Source organism: Rana temporaria, chromosome 4 (assembly GCF_905171775.1).
Source record: "Rana temporaria chromosome 4, aRanTem1.1, whole genome shotgun sequence".
Lineage (NCBI taxonomy): Eukaryota > Metazoa > Chordata > Amphibia > Anura > Ranidae > Rana > Rana temporaria.
Genome location: NC_053492.1, coordinates 400,903,405 through 400,910,383, shown reverse-complemented (window position 1 = coordinate 400,910,383; position 6,979 = coordinate 400,903,405). Strand labels below are relative to the sequence as shown.

At 41.0% G+C, this 6,979-nt stretch overlaps 1 protein-coding gene across 2 annotated transcripts in view; it reads left to right on the top strand.

The window, feature by feature from the left end:
* Positions 1-115: 115 nt before the first annotated feature.
* DZANK1 (double zinc ribbon and ankyrin repeat domains 1) overlaps positions 116-6,979 on the top strand; it is a 156,369-nt gene continuing 149,505 nt past the window's right edge. For both annotated transcript variants that reach the window (XM_040351201.1, XM_040351199.1), the window contains exon 1: positions 116-278. The gene's annotated coding sequence lies outside the window, so the exon portion shown is untranslated. The remainder of the gene's footprint in view (positions 279-6,979) is intronic.

Genomic DNA, 6,979 nt, shown 5'->3' with positions numbered 1-6,979 from the left:
CTAAGTTCATTTGCCCTTAGCAAACATGGCCGCTGAGTTCAGGCTGTCTCGTGAAAGGTACTTCCGGACGGTATGTTGCAAGCTGATTGGCAGGGAGGAATGTGGGTGGAGATTTGAGCTCGCATCTTTGGTTGCTAGGCGATGGGAGGTTGCCAATCACGGTTCTGGTTTCTTCTAAGGTTCCACCGGGAGAAGCGTCTGTAGTAACGGGATCCGGGAGTGACAGGGGTCCGCTGAGCGCTGAGGATCGTGTGAAAGCTGTGTGACATTTTATCCAGGTATATGGAGGGAGGGAGATCCCCTGTATAGGGATGGAGGGCAGTCACACAGTGTGTATGGCTGCATAGAGCACACAGTGCACAGAACATGGGCTGTCATAGAGCACAGGTCAGAGGTTGTGTTCTCCTATTGTCTTCTCTGGGCTAGATTCAGCAACGATTTACGCCGACGTATCCATAGAAACGCCGCGTAAATTCAAAGCTGCGCCGGCGTATCTTCTTTCTGTATTCAGAAAGCAAGATACGCCGACATTAGCCTAAGATACGTCTGGCCTAAGTCTCTTACGCCGTCGTATCTTAGGGTGCATTCTCACGCTGGCCGCTAGGTGGCGCTTCCGTCGTTTTCGGCGTAGAGTATGCAAATTACCTAGTTACGCCGATTCACAAACGTACGTGCGCCCGGCGGTAGTTTTTTACGTAGTTTGCGTAAGGCTTTTTCGGCGTAACGTTGCTCCTGCTATTAGGTGGCGCCGCCAATGTTAATTATGGACGTCGTTCCCGCTTTGAAATTTGAATTTTTTGCGTTGTTTGCGTAAGTCGTTCGCGAATAGGGCTGGACGTAATTTACGTTCACGTCGAAACCAATGACGTCCTTGCGACGTCATTTGGAGCAATGCACACTGGGATATGTACACGGACGGCGCATTCGCCGTTCGTAAAACACGTCAATCACGTCAGGTCATCACATATTAGCATAAAACACGCCCCCCCTTCCACATTTGAATTAAGCAGGCTTACGCCGGCCCCATTTACGCTACACCGCCGCAATTTACGGAGCAAGTGCTTTGTGAATACTGCACTTGCTCCTGTAAGTTGCGGCAGCATAGCGTAAATACGATACGCTGCGCCGCCGTAAGAAGGGGCGCAGCTACCTGAATCTAGCCCTCTGTATCTTGCGTATCCCAGCAGAGATAGTTGTGCGCAGGGGGTGTGCCATATGTGCCTGGGCACACCCTAATCACTACATGCAGTGCAGTTCAGTGGCTTATCTCCTCTTCTCTCCCCCCCATAGCTGCTGCAGGGGATGTTTAAGGATGGAGAGTGGGGGAAGGGTCTAGTAAACATGTCATTTACCAGCCCCTTCCGTTTCTAACTGTGTTCATTCATAACGGAAGCATAGTATGTGTTTACTATGCTTCAATTTGTGAATGAACAGGAAATTTCTTGTGCTGCTCTCCTCTGACACCTGATGGTTGGCTAGCCTAAGGCCAGATTTACACTGGTGCAGTGTAAACCTGGTGCGTTAAGGCAGCCCATTCATTTTCAATGGGCTGCCAATGCTGTATAAACTGCACCTAACCCTCCCTTGGAAACACAGAGCATGACAGTGCCACATAGCAGATGCATTATCTTAGTGTGTAGGGGTGCCATTCAAAATGAGATGTGCCATGCAACATGAATGGCACCGCAGCAGAATAACGCATTCAATGTTTGCTACTGTGTGTTACCGCAACAGTGTGAACCCGGGCTTAGTATCACACTAACAAGGTTAGGCTCTAAGGCTGCATTCACACCTGAACGCGGCGTATTGTACCGCGATTTGCCGCGACAAATTGCAGCGTTTTGTCCCGCGATTTGCCGCAAACAAAACGCGTCGTTTTTTAGCCTACAATACGCCGGAGGGGTGATTTAACATTGTCGGCTATGCCGAACGCCGAAAGCCGCCTGAAAAAAGGGTCCGGGACTTGTTTTGAGCTTCAGGCGTACAGCGTTTCGGCGTTCGGCGTGGAGATGTGAACAATGCACTTAGGCCTGATTCACACCTATGCATTTTTAGTGCTTTTTGCATTTTGCAGATTTGCACTACAGAACGTGTTCCACAGGAAAATGCAAAAAGCACTAAAAATGCATAGGTGTGAATCCAGCCTAAAAGGCCCCAGTACTCTGCTGAAGAGAAATACTTGCGCTGCGGCTGAAAATATTTTGTGCTCAGCAGTGCCGATCCTGACCTCTCGGGGGCCCCAAGCACAATTCTGCTAAGGGGCCCTCTATCTGACCCGTGATACCGTGAGCTATGTAAACCATTTGCCATTGCCACATGACATTCAGGTTTTTTTTTTTTTACCACATAACATTCAGGGTTTTTTTTTTTTTACCACATAACATTCAGGGTTTTTTTTTTTACCACATAACATTCAGGGTTTTTTACCACTTAACATTCAGGGTTATTTTTTACCACATAAAAACCCTGAATGTTACCACATAACATTCAGGTATTTTTTTTACCACATAACATTCAGGGTTTTTTATTTATTTTTTCACATAATATTCAGGGTTTTTTTTTTTTTACCACATAACATTCAGGGTTTTTTTTTACCACAACATTCAGGTTTTTTTTTTACCACATAACATTCAGGGTTTTTTTTTTTTACCACATAACATTCCGTTTTTTTTTTTTTACCACATAACTTTCAGTGGTTTTTTTTTACCACATAACATTCAGTATTTTTTTTACCGCATAACATTCAGTATTTTTTTTACCGCATGACATTCAGTTTTTTTTTCTCCACATAACTTTCAGTTTTTTTTTTTACCACATAACATTCAGTATTTTTTTTACCGCATAACATTCAGGCCCCATACACACGATAGAATTTATCCGCAGATACGGTTCAGCGGACCGTATCCGCGGATAAATCCTCTCTAAGATTTCAGAGGATTTCAATGCAATGGCGTGTACACACCATCGCATTGAAATCCGCGCTGAAATCCTCTGCCGATGACGTGTCGCGCCGTCGCCGCTATTATGACGCGGCGACGGGCGCGACGCTGTCATATAAGGAATTCCACGCATGCGTCTATTCATTACGGCGCGTGCGGGGAATCCCTTTGGACGGATGGATCCGGTAAGTCTGTACAGACGAGCGGATCCATCCGTTGGAATGGATTCCAGCAGATAGATATTCTGTGCATGTCGACAAATATTTATCTGCTGGAAATCCATTCCAGGGGAGATTTATCTGCGGATAAATATCCGTTGGCGTGTACACACCATAGGATCTATCCGCAGAAACCCATTTGATGGGATTTATCTGCGGATAGATTCTATGGTGTGTATGGGGCCTCAGGGTTTTTTTTTTTTCACATAACATTCAGGTTTTTTTTTTACCACATAACTTTCAGGTTTTTTTTTTACCACATAACATTCAGGGTTTTTTACCACTTAACATTCAGGGTTATTTTTTACCACATAAAAACCCTGAATGTTACCACATAACATTCAGGTATTTTTTTTACCACATAACATTCAGGGTTTTTTATTTATTTTTTCACATAATATTCAGGGTTTTTTTTTTTTTTACCACATAACATTCAGGGTTTTTTTTTACCACAACATTCAGGTTTTTTTTTTACCACATAACATTCAGGGTTTTTTTTTTTTTACCACATAACATTCCGTTTTTTTTTTTTTACCACATAACTTTCAGTGTTTTTTTTTTACCACATAACATTCAGTATTTTTTTTACCGCATAACATTCAGTATTTTTTTTACCGCATGACATTCAGTTTTTTTTTCTCCACATAAGGCCCCTTTCACATTGAGGAGTTTTTCAGGCGGTAAAGCGCTAAAAATAGCGCTGCTATCCCGCCTGAAAAACTCCTGCCCAGCTACCTCAATGTGAAAGCCGAAGGGCTTTCACACTGAGGCGATGCGCTGGCGGGAGACAAAAAAATCTCCTGTCAGCAGCATCTTTGGAGCGGTGAGAGGAGCGGCATGTATACCGCTCCTTCACCGCTCCTTCCCATTGAAAACAATGGGAACCGCGGCAATACCGCCCGCAATGCGCCTCTATAGAGGCGCATTGCGGGTGATATTAACTCTTTATCGGCCGCTAGCGGGGGTTAATACCGCACCGCTAGCGGCTGATACCCGCGGCAATTCCGGCGGTATAGCGCCACTATTTTTAGCGGCGTTATACCGCCACCGCAGCTCCCGCCCCAGTCTGAAAGGGGCCTAACTTTCAGTTTTTTTTTTACCACATAACATTCAGTATTTTTTTTACCGCATAACATTCAGGGTTTTTTTTTTTTCACATAACATTCAGGTTTTTTTTTTACCACATAACTTTCAGGGTTTTTTTTTACCACATAACATTCAGTTTTTTTTTTACTGCATAACATTCAGGGTTTTTTATTTTTCCACATAATATTCAGGTTTTTTTTTTACTACATAACATTCAGGTTTTTTTTTACTACATAACATTCCGGGTTTTTTTTTTACTACATAACATTCAGGGGTTTTTTCCCCCCACATAACATTCAGGTTTTTTTTTTTACACACATAACATTCAGTTTTTGTTTTTACACATATAACATTCATTTTTTTTTTTATACACATAACATTCAGTTTTTTTTTTTTTTTTTTCACACATTCACCTCCTAGTCCTACCATTTCCAAAAGGCATTGGCAGGGAAAATAAAATCTGACAGTCACCACAGCTGTGCCGCTCTCCTCTCCTCAGAGTGACTGACTCCACCTCCCCAGGAGCAGGGAGCTTCAGCACTTAGCCGCTCGTGGACTACAGCTCCCATAAGCATTAGCGGCGGTCGTCTCACTGACGTCACCTGACGTCTGACTCACTACTGCTACATTGTCAATGTTCAGCGCCGCGGGCGGATACTCGAAATTCCGCCGCGGCGGCCATTGTTCCGTTTAGGAATCGCCGATGCAAATAGAAACTCCATGCTTCCAAAGCACTAAAAATGCATAGGTGTGAATCCAGCCTAAAAGGCCCCAGTACTCTGCTGAAGAGAAATACTTGCGCTGCGGCTGAAAATATTTTGTGCTCAGCAGTGCGGATCCTGACCTCTCGGGGGCCCCAAGCACAATTCTACTAAGGGGCCCTCTATCTGACCCGTGATACCGTGAGCTATGTAAACCATTTGCCATTGCCACATGACATTCAGGGTTTTATTTTACCACATAACATTTAGTGTTTTTTTTACCACATAACATTCAGGGTTTTTTTTTTTTACCACATAACATTCAGGGTTTTTTACCACTTAACATTCAGGGTTATTTTTTACCACATAAAAACCCTGAATGTTACCACATAACATTCAGGTATTTTTTTTACCACATAACATTCAGGGTTTTTTATTTATTTTTTCACATAATATTCAGGGTTTTTTTTTTTTTACCACATAACATTCAGGGTTTTTTTTTACCACAACATTCAGGTTTTTTTTTTACCACATAACATTCCGTTTTTTTTTTTTTTACCACATAACTTTCAGTGGTTTTTTTTTACCACATAACATTCAGTATTTTTTTTACCGCATAACATTCAGTATTTTTTTTACCGCATGACATTCAGTTTTTTTTTCTCCACATAACTTTCAGTTTTTTTTTTACCACATAACATTCAGTATTTTTTTTACCGCATAACATTCAGGGTTTTTTTTTTTTCACATAACATTCAGGTTTTTTTTTTACCACATAACTTTCAGTTTTTTTTTTTACCACATAACATTCAGGGTTTTTTACCACTTAACATTCAGGGTTATTTTTTACCACATAAAAACCCTGAATGTTACCACATAACATTCAGGTATTTTTTTTACCACATAACATTCAGGGTTTTTTATTTATTTTTTCACATAATATTCAGGGTTTTTTTTTTTTACCACATAACATTCAGGGTTTTTTTTTACCACAACATTCAGGTTTTTTTTTTACCACATAACATTCAGGGTTTTTTTTTTTTACCACATAACATTCCGTTTTTTTTTTTTTTACCACATAACTTTCAGTGGTTTTTTTTTACCACATAACATTCAGTATTTTTTTTACCGCATAACATTCAGTATTTTTTTTACCGCATGACATTCAGTTTTTTTTTCTCCACATAACTTTCAGTTTTTTTTTTACCACATAACATTCAGTATTTTTTTTACCGCATAACATTCAGGGTTTTTTTTTTTTCACATAACATTCAGGTTTTTTTTTTACCACATAACTTTCAGTTTTTTTTTTTACCACATAACATTCAGGGTTTTTTACCACTTAACATTCAGGGTTATTTTTTACCACATAAAAACCCTGAATGTTACCACATAACATTCAGGTATTTTTTTTACCACATAACATTCAGGGTTTTTTATTTATTTTTTCACATAATATTCAGGGTTTTTTTTTTTTTTACCACATAACATTCAGGGTTTTTTTTTACCACAACATTCAGGTTTTTTTTTTTACCACATAACATTCAGGGTTTTTTTTTTTTACCACATAACATTCCGTTTTTTTTTTTTTTTACCACATAACTTTCAGTGGTTTTTTTTTACCACATAACATTCAGTATTTTTTTTACCGCATAACATTCAGTATTTTTTTTACCGCATGACATTCAGTTTTTTTTTCTCCACATAAGGCCCCTTTCACATTGAGGAGTTTTTCAGGCGGTAAAGCGCTAAAAATAGCGCTGCTATCCCGCCTGAAAAACTCCTGCCCAGCTACCTCAATGTGAAAGCCGAAGGGCTTTCACACTGAGGCGATGCGCTGGCGGGAGACAAAAAAATCTCCTGTCAGCAGCATCTTTGGAGCGGTGAGAGGAGCGGCATGTATACCGCTCCTTCACCGCTCCTTCCCATTGAAAACAATGGGAACCGCGGCAATACCGCCCGCAATGCGCCTCTATAGAGGCGCATTGCGGGCGATATTAACTCTTTATCGGCCGCTAGCGGGGGTTAATACCGC